A 14,465-nucleotide genomic window follows, 5' to 3' on the forward strand; every position below is an offset into this window, starting at 1 on the left:
TTAATACGTGCGACGAAATAAGGTGCGAGGTTTGAATGTCAGCCGTAGACGAGTCAAGATTTAAAAATCCATAAATTAATTATATTATGTACTAGCCCCACTATAAAATATTATAATATGTTTATTCAATAGATCAACATGAATGACTGTTTTGATACACATTCTGTTGTTTTTTAAACATCATACTGTTGTTTTTTAAACATCATACTGTTTTTCGTTTATGTAATGTTATTTTTATTGCCTTTTCGTAGTCTGAATATTTTTGTTATAATCTAATATATAAATTCTTACAGAAAAGATATCTACTTATCTTCATAACTTTTATTTATAACCTAGCCATATATCAAATTTTAGTCTGAAAAATTATTAATCATACTTATTTTAAAAATATTACACATCATTTTGTCGAATGCATTATACAGACACACAATTGCCTATAGCCATCTTGCTCACACAATTTTACCTGAGAACGAACGTAATAGATACGTGGATTATCTTCCAAGTAGCTTTGAGGCTGTATGTTCAACATTATCGAAAGGACAGATACTCAAAATCATGAGCCATCATCCCTGTTAAAGGAAATATGCTGAAAATAATATTTTTTTTTGCGCTGACAAAGAAAAGATGATGCACGCTCAAAAAACCGTCATTTATTTTTCTTTACTTTTTTTCTTATTTTAAATTATTTTTAGAAAGGAGTTCGTAACACCTATTGTTACTTTTAAGGTACCAACGGAAGACCAGCGTTGGTTATTTTCTTGTACTGTATGTGCCTTCATTCATAAGCTTACATACATAATTATAAGGACTTTTGACCGAACGGGTGAGATCTACCAATCAACTTGGGCGAAAAATATATATTTTTTGTCTGTATGTTTGATACGCGATAACTTTAGAACTGTTGGGTTGATTTTGATGACATTTAAATGTATTTAAAATTTGATAAGAGAATATTCAAATTCACTTTATTTTAATTAAAATCTGTCAAGTTTCGTTGAGATATTCACAATTTTGTAAAGAGTAAAAGTGTTCGCGAGTATATAAATAAAAATTGGTTATTGCCATAATAAACATTATCTCTACGCTATACGGTATTTTCTGCTTCGGCATAATGTTAACCAAGTTCTATGTAAGTACCTACTCGTATCTTTTATAGAAAATAAATACTAAAATACGTTGTTTTGAAACTACTTAATGCATATATAGAAGTTATATAATATATATATATAGAAGATATATATATATATAGAAGAATAAATTCACGTGCGTAAAATAACAAACTAAAGTTCCTACTTATTTTATCGCGAACGTCTCTAATGTACGAGTAAGCTCGTAAGTTCTTTCTATTTAACAATAATAGTATATTGTTTTAACACACGCCCTTTCTACACTTTCTTTAATGTTTTCTGAGGTAATAATGACCGCCATTAGAAAACGGACGGACATGCTTTTAGTGTTTTTGTTTGGACAACAGCTTAAAAGCATATTGTTTGAAATTTCGAATTGGGCTAAGGTTTTATCAGTATTGGCTGAGTGGTTTTCTATAGTATACTTAGAAAAGGGATTTATAAACATTTTAAATGGTTTTCTAAGAAATCTATGAAATGACGCCACAAGGGAAAAGATGTCCTCTCCGCCTACAACCTCTAGGAATGCTTATCCATCTTCTTCTTTGCCACGATCCCTGCATACTTCTTTCGCTTCATCCACATTCATACGTCCTCTCTTTATACAAGCTCGTCGGTTTCGGGTACTCTTGACCTGACCTGAAACGTTCATCCTTATTGTCTTAGTGGCGTGTGGTTCCCGGTACCAATACAAAAAGGAATAGGACCACACAATCTTTCCAACGGATGTTATAAAAGACGACTAAGGGATAGGCGTATAAACTTGCAATTCTTTTTTCAGGAGATGGGCTAGCAACCTGTCGCTATTTGAATCTCAATTGTTTTATTAAGTCAAACAGCTGAACGTGGTCTATTAGTCTTTGCAAGACTGTTGACTTTGTCTATACCGCAAGGAATATAGATGTATTTCAAAGTGTCGAAAGATGAACGATGTGAATGCGAAATGTTAATGTTATGGTTAAGATGGACAGATTAGGTTTAAGCTGGATAGCTTAATGTGTTATTGAAATTGAGAGAGATAAATAAGCAGGTTTCCTCACGATGTTTTTACCATACTTCACAAACTCGGCTGCTACATAATGTTGGATGAACAGACTCACGGTAAACCTGTTACCAATCTGTTACCATATTTAGTGGTAATTTACGCGTTTCTATTTAGTTTTTTTTTTTGCTCTGCAGTATTTCTGATTTCTACTTTATTACGACTAAAACAACTTTTTAAACCTGTTGCATAAATCAACGTCAGTTGACTTTTTCAAGGAAAAATGCGAAACTTAAAAAAGTAAGTTGACTTGAAAAGACTTATAGGCCACGCACAGCTGATTGGCTCAATGATAGAATTGAGATTCAAATAGTGACAGGTCGCTTGTCCATCGCCTTAAAGAGGAATTACAAGTTTATAAGTCTATCCCTCAGTCGTTACAATATTCATGGGAAGATATGGAATGGTTATATTCCAAAGTGCCGTATACAACATGGCATCCGTTTGTTTAATTGATATATATCTCAGTTAGTAAAACAGGCTATATGTTCTTGAGATAAAAAATAAATGCTTTTACGCTCAGAGAAAATATCATGAGTTTGTGACAAATATGATGATTATAATTAAAAAATATATATCTATTCACATTTTCATTCAAACACTAACCTTTTTATTCTTTTAACATACTTACGTATTGATCATCATATTGCAGGAACTGCAATAAAGGTATATATCTAGTGACACTGTATGTATGCCTTGAAAGTAATATATAAACTCATTAGCAAGCTGCTCACGCTTGGCTTTCATATGACCGACTTACGCTTGACCGATTAATGGTACAAGTATGTATAAGATTCATATTTTAAAAATATATTATCTTAAAGTTAAAATTACAAAGAGTCACTAAATAGTGATTTTTGAACTTGGAATTATTTTGAATGAATTTGAATTTGAATATAATGAATGAAGAGTTAAAGAGTTGTTTTTGCTCAAGCAACTTTTAAACTTGCTTGAACGGTGAGTTTGTTTTTTACTACCTATCGCTTAAATGTTTGTTTGTTTGTGATATCTTTATTGTATTTGAGTAAAAATAAAATACATAACAAACAGATGCATACAAATGCTCAAAAGTATGTAAAAGTACCAAAAAGGGCAATAAAGATCATACAAAACGCTATCTAAGTACTGAATATAAGATATAATATAGTGATATCATAGTATATGCAATATGCATAGGTACGTGCACTTCACGGCACATTAAAAATTGACTTTTTTACTAAACCATAAATCCATTTTTAATCATTCGTATTGTTATGCTCGGGCGCAGGTAGACAGTATTTCCGGTCCGTTTCTCATCAGGAAATAAAAAAAGTAGCCAAGAAAGGGCGGTAGTTTTGATGAATACCAAACGGTTTTTGTATAGTGCTCCTTTGTTGCATTCAAAATTCGAAAGATACATTCAAGTTCAGAATAAATGTTTGAAATTGGAATAGTTTTTAAAAGAATTTAAGAGGACTTATCTGCAATATTAACTTTCGGAATTCAAAAAGGTGTTTTAATTTTGTTACAAATAATTAATTGAATTTTTTGTTATACCCGTATTATGTCAAATGACGATTGCCTCTGTCGAGTCCTTACGTATATACCTACAAAATTTACATTTATTTTATTTCAATTTATTCAGTTTTTGAGAATTGTATTTTCCTAGAAGAATAGATGAAAATAAATCTTAAGCTTTTGTGATTTCGAATAGAATTATTAGCTCTGTCTATCCCATATGGTTTAAAGACGTGTGAAATAACACTATGTCACCAAAAATTATGATTTAAACATATCGTTGTATAACCAATCTCTGGTTCCAACTCTATTTTTAAGGTGAAAGTATAGACAGGTGTTACGAGACGCGATATCTCGAGTCAATGAGTTAAAGCATGCAATCGATATAGTTTATGTAGGTCGATTGAGGTATAAATCGATTCTAGTTGAAATATGTACAATCGACTGCTTGAAGTAAAAGGTCGTTAAGTTTAATTCCTTTTCTACAATTAATTGTTTGGAAGAAATATATATATATATAAATGCGTACATATAAATACGGTGAAGGAAATCATCGTGAGGAAACCTGCACATTCAGGCAACTGAATCTGCAGGTGTGTACATGATGTGTTGTAACCTTTATCCAATAAGAATTAGGTTCTCTTGCAAAAGTTGTGGAGTACGGATGGAAGTCGCTTCGTGTCAAAAACTGAGTCACCCAATCTAGGATCATGGTCTTAATGGCGCACCCCGGGCTCCTCTCCAGAAAGGTGAGGATGCAACCGGGACTTTCGCCAGGAGGAAAACTATAAATCAAGCAGAATGAGCTTGCTTTAAGAAGGAACATCACGTCTTTGTTCCTAACGGGTTAGACCTCTGTCTGTGTTGAGCCTTTTCGAAACTATTCAACAGTTTCGAAAAAGCTCCAAAGCTCTGTTTTATGTCCTAATGATATAATTGAGATCTAAATAGTGACAGGTTTCTCTGGCCCATCTCTCAAAAATTTATTAGCCTATCCCTTAGTCGTCTTTTACGACATCCATGGAAAAGAGCTGTAGTAGTCCTTATTCTTTTTCTGTTGGTACCGGATACCACACGGCACGGCGGATATGTTTACATACAAATATTTACAATAATACCTTTCAAAATCCATACATCATAATTTTTTGTTCTTATTCATGCACGATTATTCCTAACCTTGGTAATTCGTGAGTGTCGGCGACGGGCGATCAGACTGACTGACTGATTATTGCAGTGACAGGATATAATGGAGAATATATGTATGTTGTCTATATAAGTTAGTCGAGATTATTATCAAATAGTGCGTGGAATTTTGGAAGGTTGTTATGTTAAAGTAATAACTTAAGTATACACAAGTCTCGAACTTATTTTGTGGCTAACTCAATTTGTCCCTTATATATTTACTAGCTGTGCCCGCGACTTCGTGGAATAGTTATTTTGGGTATCATTGAAGCCCTCAAGGATGAATAATTTTAACCGTTTTTTTTCACATTTTCCATTATTTCTTTGCACCTTACAGTTGCAACGTGATGTTATATAGCCTAAAGCCTTCCTCGATAAATGGTCTATTCAACGCAAAAAGAATTTTTCAATTCGAACCAGTTCTTGAGACTAGCGCGTTCAAATTAACAAACTCTTTAGCTTTATAATATGAGTATAGATTTACATACTTAGATACATACATTTCTCGCGGGATAAACGGAGCCAACAACCTCGAAAAGACTAAAAAGCCACGTTCGGCTGTATAGCTCCATGATGGAATAAAGTTCAAATAGTGACAGGTTTCTAGCCTGTCGCCTACAAGAGGAATCGCAAGTTTATAAGCCTATCCCATAGTCGCCTTTTACGACATCCATGGGAAAGAGATGGAGTGGTCCTATTCTTTTTTGTACTGGTGCCGGGAACCACACGGCACCAAATCTTTTAAATCTGTGTTTATTTAAATCGATATTAACTTTCATATTGTGTGTAGTTAATTATCGATTTTGAAACAATTTCTCCGAATGATTCGTACTCGATTTCAAAATATAATTGCATGAAACTTATTTGGCAGATTTGGTCAGTGATTCATCAGTTATATTGCTATGCTATGTACCGAAAAATTGAGTGTTACTTTCTGAAATTACGAAATGTGCACCGTATAATTTCCCTGTAAGTTAAAATGAATAATATTATAACGAGAGTATTTCAGAAATAAGAATTTTTGTTTATAAGGTCAAATTCGATCATCAATCCGAATCAAAATCCGACCGATTAACTAGTGTCCTAGGCTAAATACCTTTCTGAAATTGACACGGACCGAGGTAAGAATATACTGATAATTAAGTGGGTTATGGTATTTTGTCGCACTTACCATTTTTTCGTACGCGAAAGATGTATCAAGCAGGGATCGTGTCAAGCGGGAAGATGTAGTCTTTGCCTACCCCATCAGGAAATAGGCGAGACTTATATTTGTTTTCCTTCTTAAAAACATCATTCCCTTAGCTTTCGATCTAGTAAAATTTTCTCTAGGGTACATAGACATCTCGTTTTTAACCCTGACGAAGTTGACAGAGCCATGGACACAACACTCAAAGATTACATTAAGGTAAATGTTAAACGTGGCTTAGATTTGTGGAAGCTGCTACTTTGATGTCTTAATTACTCGTATAGTATAGAAATCCTGTAATTGAGAACCTAGAGTGGTTGAGATAGGTATAGAAGTTATAACGTTACGTCACTTAGTGCTTATTGCTTAGTGTCTTGCCGATGACGCGGCGAGTGAATGACCTGCGACCATTCGGTCACCGATCAATGAACGGTCACCACTAGGGTTGCCAATTACAGCCTTTTTATTAATATAAAAACGCTATAATGATTCTTCTTACTAAAAAGAAATATTTAAAATTAAAAGGCTTAAATGCTGGTTAACATACCTACATACATAAATCATGCCTCTTTCCGGTAGGGTAGGCAGAGACCTGGTGCTGGTTAAAATACATACTCAATGCGCATGGATGTTTCTAAATTTTTCTTAATATTAAGTTTTATTCTCATTTTCCTTGATGTAAGTACATTAATAATAAAATAGAATTTTATGTACGCTGATTCAATATTAGTTAGGTTGCCTTGCAAAGATTGCAAAGATCACAAGAGTCAGGATCACAGGCGTCGCTGCGTGTAAAAACCTGACTCACTTAATCGATAAATATGGTCAAAAGGCGTACCCCGGTCTCCTCTCCAGAGAAATGAGGATGTAACCGTAATTAACACCAGGAGGTAGAATATTGTGCAATTCACACTTACATTATTGTGTAATTGTTCATATTTTTATATGGTTTAATGCCTTTGACTTTTGACAACCCTACCATAATATACCAAGAAATAGTCAACTTTCTATCTATACATATAGCTCGCATAAACCGATGGGTCGTATTGTCTACTTAAGTAGACTTATGAATCTCTTCAGCCCGGGAAGAAGTTACAACACAGTTTAATTCGAATTAGTGTCAAGTGTCAATGAAATAGTATATTTTATATTATATATATATTCTCAATGTTTTCCTGGTTTATACGCATATGCATCTGTATTAATCCTTTACGTGGTAGACAGAGTCTATAGTCTCATATTGTCTCGAAAGCCACGTTCAACTGAATGACTTAATGATGAAATTAAGATGTAGCTAGTGACAGATTTCTAGCCTATCGCATAAATTAATCGCAAGTTTAGAAGCCTTTTCATTTCTTCTTCTGGTTTGTCAATGTACATATAAATGTCATGTCATCAGTTGTCATGTTATATGTGGATAAATGTTAGGCAACGAAACGGAAGGAAAGGAAGGAAATTGTATGCAAGTGAATGGGAATATTGAGATGTATTTGAGAAGTGACAACTTAACGTCAGACACATAATGAATATAAGAAGAGGAAGTTTAAAAGTAGCAATTTATTATTAAAAAGCCCAATTAATTATATTTTCTAAGGTTACTTGATTTTATCTCGTCTGACATAATAAGAAAGAGGGAACCGATTAAAAATATAAATGAATGAACTAAACTTCAATGAGTGAAACACAAAAGGCGGCCGTAACGTATTATGCAATCTCTTAAAGGTAGCCTTTACAACTTTGCCTAAGATATACTAAGGATGTTTATATATAAATATATATAGGCATGATATTGTGTAATGAACGAAAAGTAACTTGACAACCTCCTTTTTGAAGTGGGTTAGCTACAAATCATTTTGGTCAATTAATTACCTTTTATGAAAAAGAAATTTGTTACATTACGTCAGACTTGTCGATAGCTTAATTAGCATTAATTTCCTCCTCGATTAGTACGTTTATAACATAGTAGTGATTTTGCATAGCGTGTCATCGTAACGATATAAGATATACGCTAATTTGTATGCACATATCCGCTTGATTGGTTAATTATAGAATCATGTTTAAGTCATACATCACACGACGATATATCAGGAACGAAAAGTCTCATGGTCAATTGCTTCCGTAAAAGCGGGGAAGTGTTGAAAAAAATGACAAAACATGGATGTTGTATTAGTAAACGAGACACGTAAACAAAATCAAAATGGCTGGTACTTTCACCGTGAATGAATAAAGAATAAGTATGTAATGGTTGGCTGGTCGGTCGCAAATGTTTGCTGAAGACATTCATCTGAGTGATAGTAGTATTTACCGAATAAACTTTATACATATGTATTTAACTGTTAAGAAATAGGTTTAACAATTCTATAATGATTCGTATTATTGTATCGTATATCGTATGTGCATTAAGATCATGGGCTTGACTATAAAACTTTGATTCCCGTTCAGGATAATGTAAGGGGTTTTGAGGTGTAGTTTATGCACAAACTAGGTAGACCTGTTTGAATAACACAAAAGCAATTTCTATTATCTCACATGTGTCAATAGCCAAAGTAAAAATAAGAAATCCTTGTGTCAACAAAATTTACTTATACCAATATTATTTTACACATGTTCTTTGAAATATTTGCATTGTGTTCTTTACTATTGATTGAAGACGTCGATAGAACAAAAAATCATTTTAATAGCAGAACAGATAAAATAAGATTCTAAATAATAAGATTTAAAATTCGAACAAAATAGTTTTTTTTTTGTCCGTGCATACAAACTCAATTCATTCCAATATTCAATCTTAACAATTACTTAGGTTACAATCATGAAATCCTTTAGTTCGTAATTGATAAAGGTCATAATAATAATATGACTGACTTGCAGTGGTTAGATTTCTTCTGTACTTTTTCTTATCACTACTCACTTCTTTTTTTTTATTTATACAACTGTATATACAGATACAAAATTAACGGGAAGGCACAATCAGGCACATGTTCAAATTCTGCCACGGCCTTTACGAATGAAGGATGCTGATTATATTTTTATGTTTCATTAATACATACATACATTTCATTACGTCTGTATACCTTGTGGGGTAGACAGAGCCAACAGCCTTGAAAAGACTGAAAGGCCACGTTCAGTTGTTTGATTTAATATAATTGAGAATGAAATAGTGACAGGTTGCTAGCCCATCGCCTAATGAATATAAAAATAATGGGAAGAATCCCAAATGTATAAGCCAATCCCATAGTCGCCTTTTACGACATCCATGGGAAAGAGATGGAGTAGTAATAGTGTTCTATTCTTTTTTTTATTGGTGCCGGGCACATTATTTATTCCTGTCAATTTTGTTACAAGCGTTGTTGAGATAAGAGCGGTATTATGAAGTATGGCCATCGAATAGAATAGCAGTGTTGCCACAAGTGTTCAATCACCTATGTCATGTCGTTGAACTTTGAAGTGCAAAAAACACATCTATTGAGTGTAGACAAAAACGAAGATTCTGTTATACTTAATGTATTGTAAATTATGTGCTAGCATACTCTGGTGTGGTTTAAAATTCATGGTCGATGGCAGATATTGTTTATTTAGTGGAAAGCGTAGAGAGGAATGGTCGGAAAGTGGACGAAAGGACATAGTATTGGAAGGTACGTACAACTGAAATCATGCAAAGATGTAATTTATTGATAACATTACATACATACATATGATCACGTCTATATGCCTAGCGGGGTAGACAGAGCCACCAGTCTTGAAAAGATTGATAGGCCATGCTCAGCTGTTTGGCTTAGTGATAGAATTGAGATTCAAATAGTGACAGGTTGCTAGACCATCGCCTAAAAGAGGAATCCCAAGTTTATAAGCCTATCCATTATCCATCCTAACATTTGATGTAGATAAATGAGTTCATTAGAAAAAAATATCCTCATCACTTGTCGTTTATCCCTTTTTCATCCCTTTTAGAGAGTCTCCAGCCTCTTATTTTTCTCTTCAAAACCTCTAATAGGAAACAAAACTGACCATGATTCAATGCGAGTTAATTTCCCCTGCAAAGGTTGCGGAGGTCAGAATCTATTCGTGTAAAAACCCAACTCACGCTAGGATCATGGTCAAAATCTCCACTCCTCATGTAACTTGAAATAACGCATGGTGGAAGAAAACCATTCTATGCATTGTACTTTTGACATTATGATCAATATTTTTGGAATGCGCCAAGCCCGCTATTCAAATATTTTGCTGAAGGCATCTCAGCCGGACTTCCGAAGCGTTTCGAAACTGAGAAATCCGTAGCCCGGGGTGTAAAGTGACTCACTCAAGTCGAGTGATATCATTCTATATCAAATAAAAACTAATATAAATGTTCATTTGTATAGACAAATATCTTGTTTTATCCCTAACGGGGTAAAAAGGGCCAAAAGTTACAAGATGGCAACGTTTGATGAAATTTAGATTTATGTTCATAGGACAAGTGAGATTTTCGCCTAAAGTAATCTCAAAAAGATCATGGTCAAAGGCGCACTCCTCCAAAGATGTGAGGTGTTACCAAACCAGGTTCAACGCCAGGAGGTAGAGGAACAATCCCAAGCGTAAAATTTAATAATAAACTTTTATAATATGTGAGTGAAACTATCATTTTTGTATAGAAATAATTATTATTATTACATGATAATTATTCTTGTTCGAATTTTAAATCTCATTATTTAGAATCATATTCTTTTGTTCTGCTATTAAAATGTTTTTTTTTATTATAACGTACCATTGTTGTTTTGATATATTTATAAATTACGCACCCAATTTGTAATTATTAAAGTAATGCCTACTCTTGTTTAGAGCGATAGTATAATCGGGCAGTTTACGTTTAACTGTAAACTGGCCGAGTTCCGATCGAGTTTCAAACGAGATTTGATAGGTACTGCTTGCCCGAGTACGCCTGATACCGCCATACCTGTTCGCAATTGTGGGTCACTTTTTGAATTTATTTGTTTACTAACTGTTGATCTATTTGTACATTGCTTATGAGTCGCAAAAAAATCGTACATTATATGTCGTGTGGAAAACAAACCAACTGTACCAATAGAAAAAAGGCTTAAATAAAATATGAACTCTCCATCTCTCTCATGGATGTCGTAGAAGGCGTCTAAGCTTATAAACTTAGGATTCTCCTTTAAGGCGATGGGCTAGCAACCTGTCAACTATTTGAATCTCAATTCTAGGATTGTTTTGATTGATTTAATATCAAATTTAGGAGAATCTTTAAGAAATGTACAAAGCCTAGTTAATACAAAATTAAATAATATAAATAAATATAAGGGTCCAATAACACAGATTGAGTGAGCCTCAAAGTTCGAAACTTATGAGATGAAGATAAACTCGACGATTAAATAAATAACATACATACGTCTATATCCCTTGCGGGGTAGACAGAGCCAACAGTCTTGAAAAGACTGAATGGCCACGTTCAGCTATTTGGCTTAATGATAGAATTGAGATTCAAATAGTGACAGGTTGCTAGCTCATCGCCTAAAAGAGGAATCCCAAGTTTATAACCCTATCCCTAGGTCGCCTTTTACGACATCCATGGGAAAGAGATGTAGTGGTCCTATTCTTTTTTGTAATGGTGCCGGGAACCACACGACAAATAAATAAATTAAATACATTTTTTTAATAAAACCAATTTATTAAAAAACTGACCCACTAGTGCACTTAGCAACTGGATAAGTAGAAATTGCACTAAATATTTATAGTCTGTCCACGCATTGTGAGAAGCCGGGAGCCGTGGGAGCGAGGGGTCATCGACCTTAGGGACCAGGATTTGGTCCTTCGTTATGGATGAAATAATATGAGCAGGACAGGAGCAAACCGGCTTCTTGCGGTTTAAGGCTGGACTGGAATATTGCATTTTTGGCGATAAAAATAATCCGCTTTTTTAAATCTAGAAATAGTTTAAAAAGAATTTGAATTTAGAAAAGTATCACTCCATATTTTTCAAATGGATAGCGATAGGCGATTAAGTGAAAAGCTCATAAACTTGGGACTGTTGTTATAGACGATGGATTAACAACATATCGCTTTTTTAACCTCAACAGCTGAACGTGGTATTTTCGAAACTGTTGGCTCTGTCAATCCTCTAAGAGAAAAAAATGTGATTATATGTATATTTGTATTCTATAAAACTTGACGTGTATAAAAAATGATATTCAATAGAAAATCAGATCAATATTAATCCTAGGAATCGTAACCCGGTACTTTTATAACTCTATGGTTTGGCGTCGGCGTGTTATAACACCACTGTGGAAATCAAACTTAATGAAAGCGAAACTAAAGCTTTTGAACGGTTTTTGTCAAAACTGTTAAACTCTCACCAGTCCATGATCTAACTGATTTGATAATAACTAAAGTAGGTCTATGAAGATATAACGTTATTGAGATATACTACGGTAATTAAAACAAAAAATTGATAAGACACTTTTATTTGGAAGTGCCGCGAGAGTGCCGTGTGGTTCCCAGCAATATGTATATTTTTATTTATTTATTATTATCATTTAAAAGTTTTATATAACAACGTCAAAGGGCATGGAGAAAATAAGACAAATCATTTAGATTCAGTTAGATTAGATTGCGCGAACAAACAAAAAACACAAAAAATTTTTCACGCTATTATTGACCTTTTCAAATTACACTTTACACATTGGTAATAGAGGTTACATACAAATCAAAGGCTCTCTGATACCATCGTATTGGGTAATGATTACATAGAGTTAACTATTTGAATAAAAGAGTGACGCTCCTACTAGTGTTGTAGGTACGGTGGTTAGGATTTTCTATCGATTTTTATATTGAATAAACCATTTTTTTTTAAATGTATAAAGTTATTAATTTAGCTTTTTCTGAAATAAAGATATCGCTTGATAGAGCTTTTTACTGTTAGTCTAAATTATATATTTCTTTCGTATCTGAGTATGGGTATAGTTATTTTTATTTTAATTTTTGAAAGCAATATGTGTGCACTGCCGTCCGTATGATATATTTATTTCTTCTCCAATTGGATGTCTGGAACAAATCGATACAATGCCGCATTTTATAAATTCAATAGTACTTAACTACTTTATACTCTTAACTAGTTAGGTTACTAAAATAATACACAGTAGGGTTATATAAGCTGCCTGTGGGCTCTATATCACGAGTTATAACTACTTATATAGTGTTATATTATTGCGAATTCTACGATAAATATCCTATATAGAACCCGAATATAGAAAACCCATCCCTAGTTCCCTCCTAAAATTTGAACAGTCACACGGCCCAATCAGCCGAAACGAAAAATGTGAATAAATTTCAAAACCATTGTTATTAGACTATTAAGCGTGACATTTCGTGAAATATTTTGGTAAATGACCGTGTTAATTTCGCATGTTCTGCATAATCAAAATGTCAGAATCTATTGCAATAGACAATATGAAAATTTGAAAAAAAATTAATCAATCGTGAATGTTGGAGAAAAATAGACAAACTTGTACCTAGTTTAATAGATCTTGGCCTGATAATATTTTTCATTAATAAATTACTTTCGGCAGTTTAAAGTTAAATTGAAGAAAAAAAGAATCTCTTATTGGCATTTATTTTAGACAATGTTTTTTGATTCTTTATTAAATATGAAAAATGCATTTTGAAAGTATTTTTTGTTAATTTAGCGCTGCTTACGTATGTTTTTGGTTCGTAGACAAACACACAAAGTAATTAAGATACCTACGAGTCCAAAGACTTGTGTTATTTGTATCATTTCAAAAAATCATTAAAAAAAATTGTTATCCTCGTTCTTGAGAAAAACAAATAACAATTTTAGCCCTTAATACTAATCGAAAAGTCGTGAGCAACCATTGCCAACAGTTGCAAATCCGGTGCCCGAGAAATGAACCTTTGTCCTTGATATTGTCCTGTCTTCGTCCGAGAACTGATCACAAACAGGTTTCGAAAACCCATAACTTTAGACTCCAGTCACATATAAATGTACGAGGAGTTAATTATTATTATGTCGAGTTTCGAGAGAGAAAAAGTGCAATTTATTCTGAAATTTGCGCGATGTAAGAAGAAAATGTACAGAAATGTTCTTATAATCAATCTGAATATATAAAAGAAGGCATTAATTGACTGATATACAACCCAAACCGCTGGTAATCAAGTAAAATTTTCCTACAACTGGTTAATGGTGGCATTTATTGAAGCCCTTTGCCAAAATAATGTAATAGTAATCAAGGTGACTTTTATTTTAATTTAATTCTTTTCAGGAATGTCTGGTTACAACATGCAAGATTGGAACAAGCTATAGAGCTAATAATATACTTAGCATAGCAATTAAACACTAGGATATATAAAACTTTACAACCGTTTCTAGATTGGATAAGAATCACATTAGCCTATTAATACGTGAGAACAATCTATGGGAAGT

At 33.3% G+C, this 14,465-nt stretch overlaps 1 protein-coding gene across 2 annotated transcripts in view; it reads right to left on the reverse strand.

Moving 5' to 3' along the window:
• LOC106135564 (glutaredoxin domain-containing cysteine-rich protein CG31559) overlaps nucleotides 1–14,465 on the reverse strand; it is a 74,485-nt gene that overhangs the window by 49,574 nt on the left and 10,446 nt on the right. The gene's annotated exons all lie outside the window — the stretch shown is intronic.

The sequence above is a fragment of the Amyelois transitella genome, chromosome 21 (genome assembly GCF_032362555.1).
Source record: "Amyelois transitella isolate CPQ chromosome 21, ilAmyTran1.1, whole genome shotgun sequence".
NCBI classification, from domain to species: Eukaryota; Metazoa; Arthropoda; class Insecta; order Lepidoptera; family Pyralidae; genus Amyelois; species Amyelois transitella.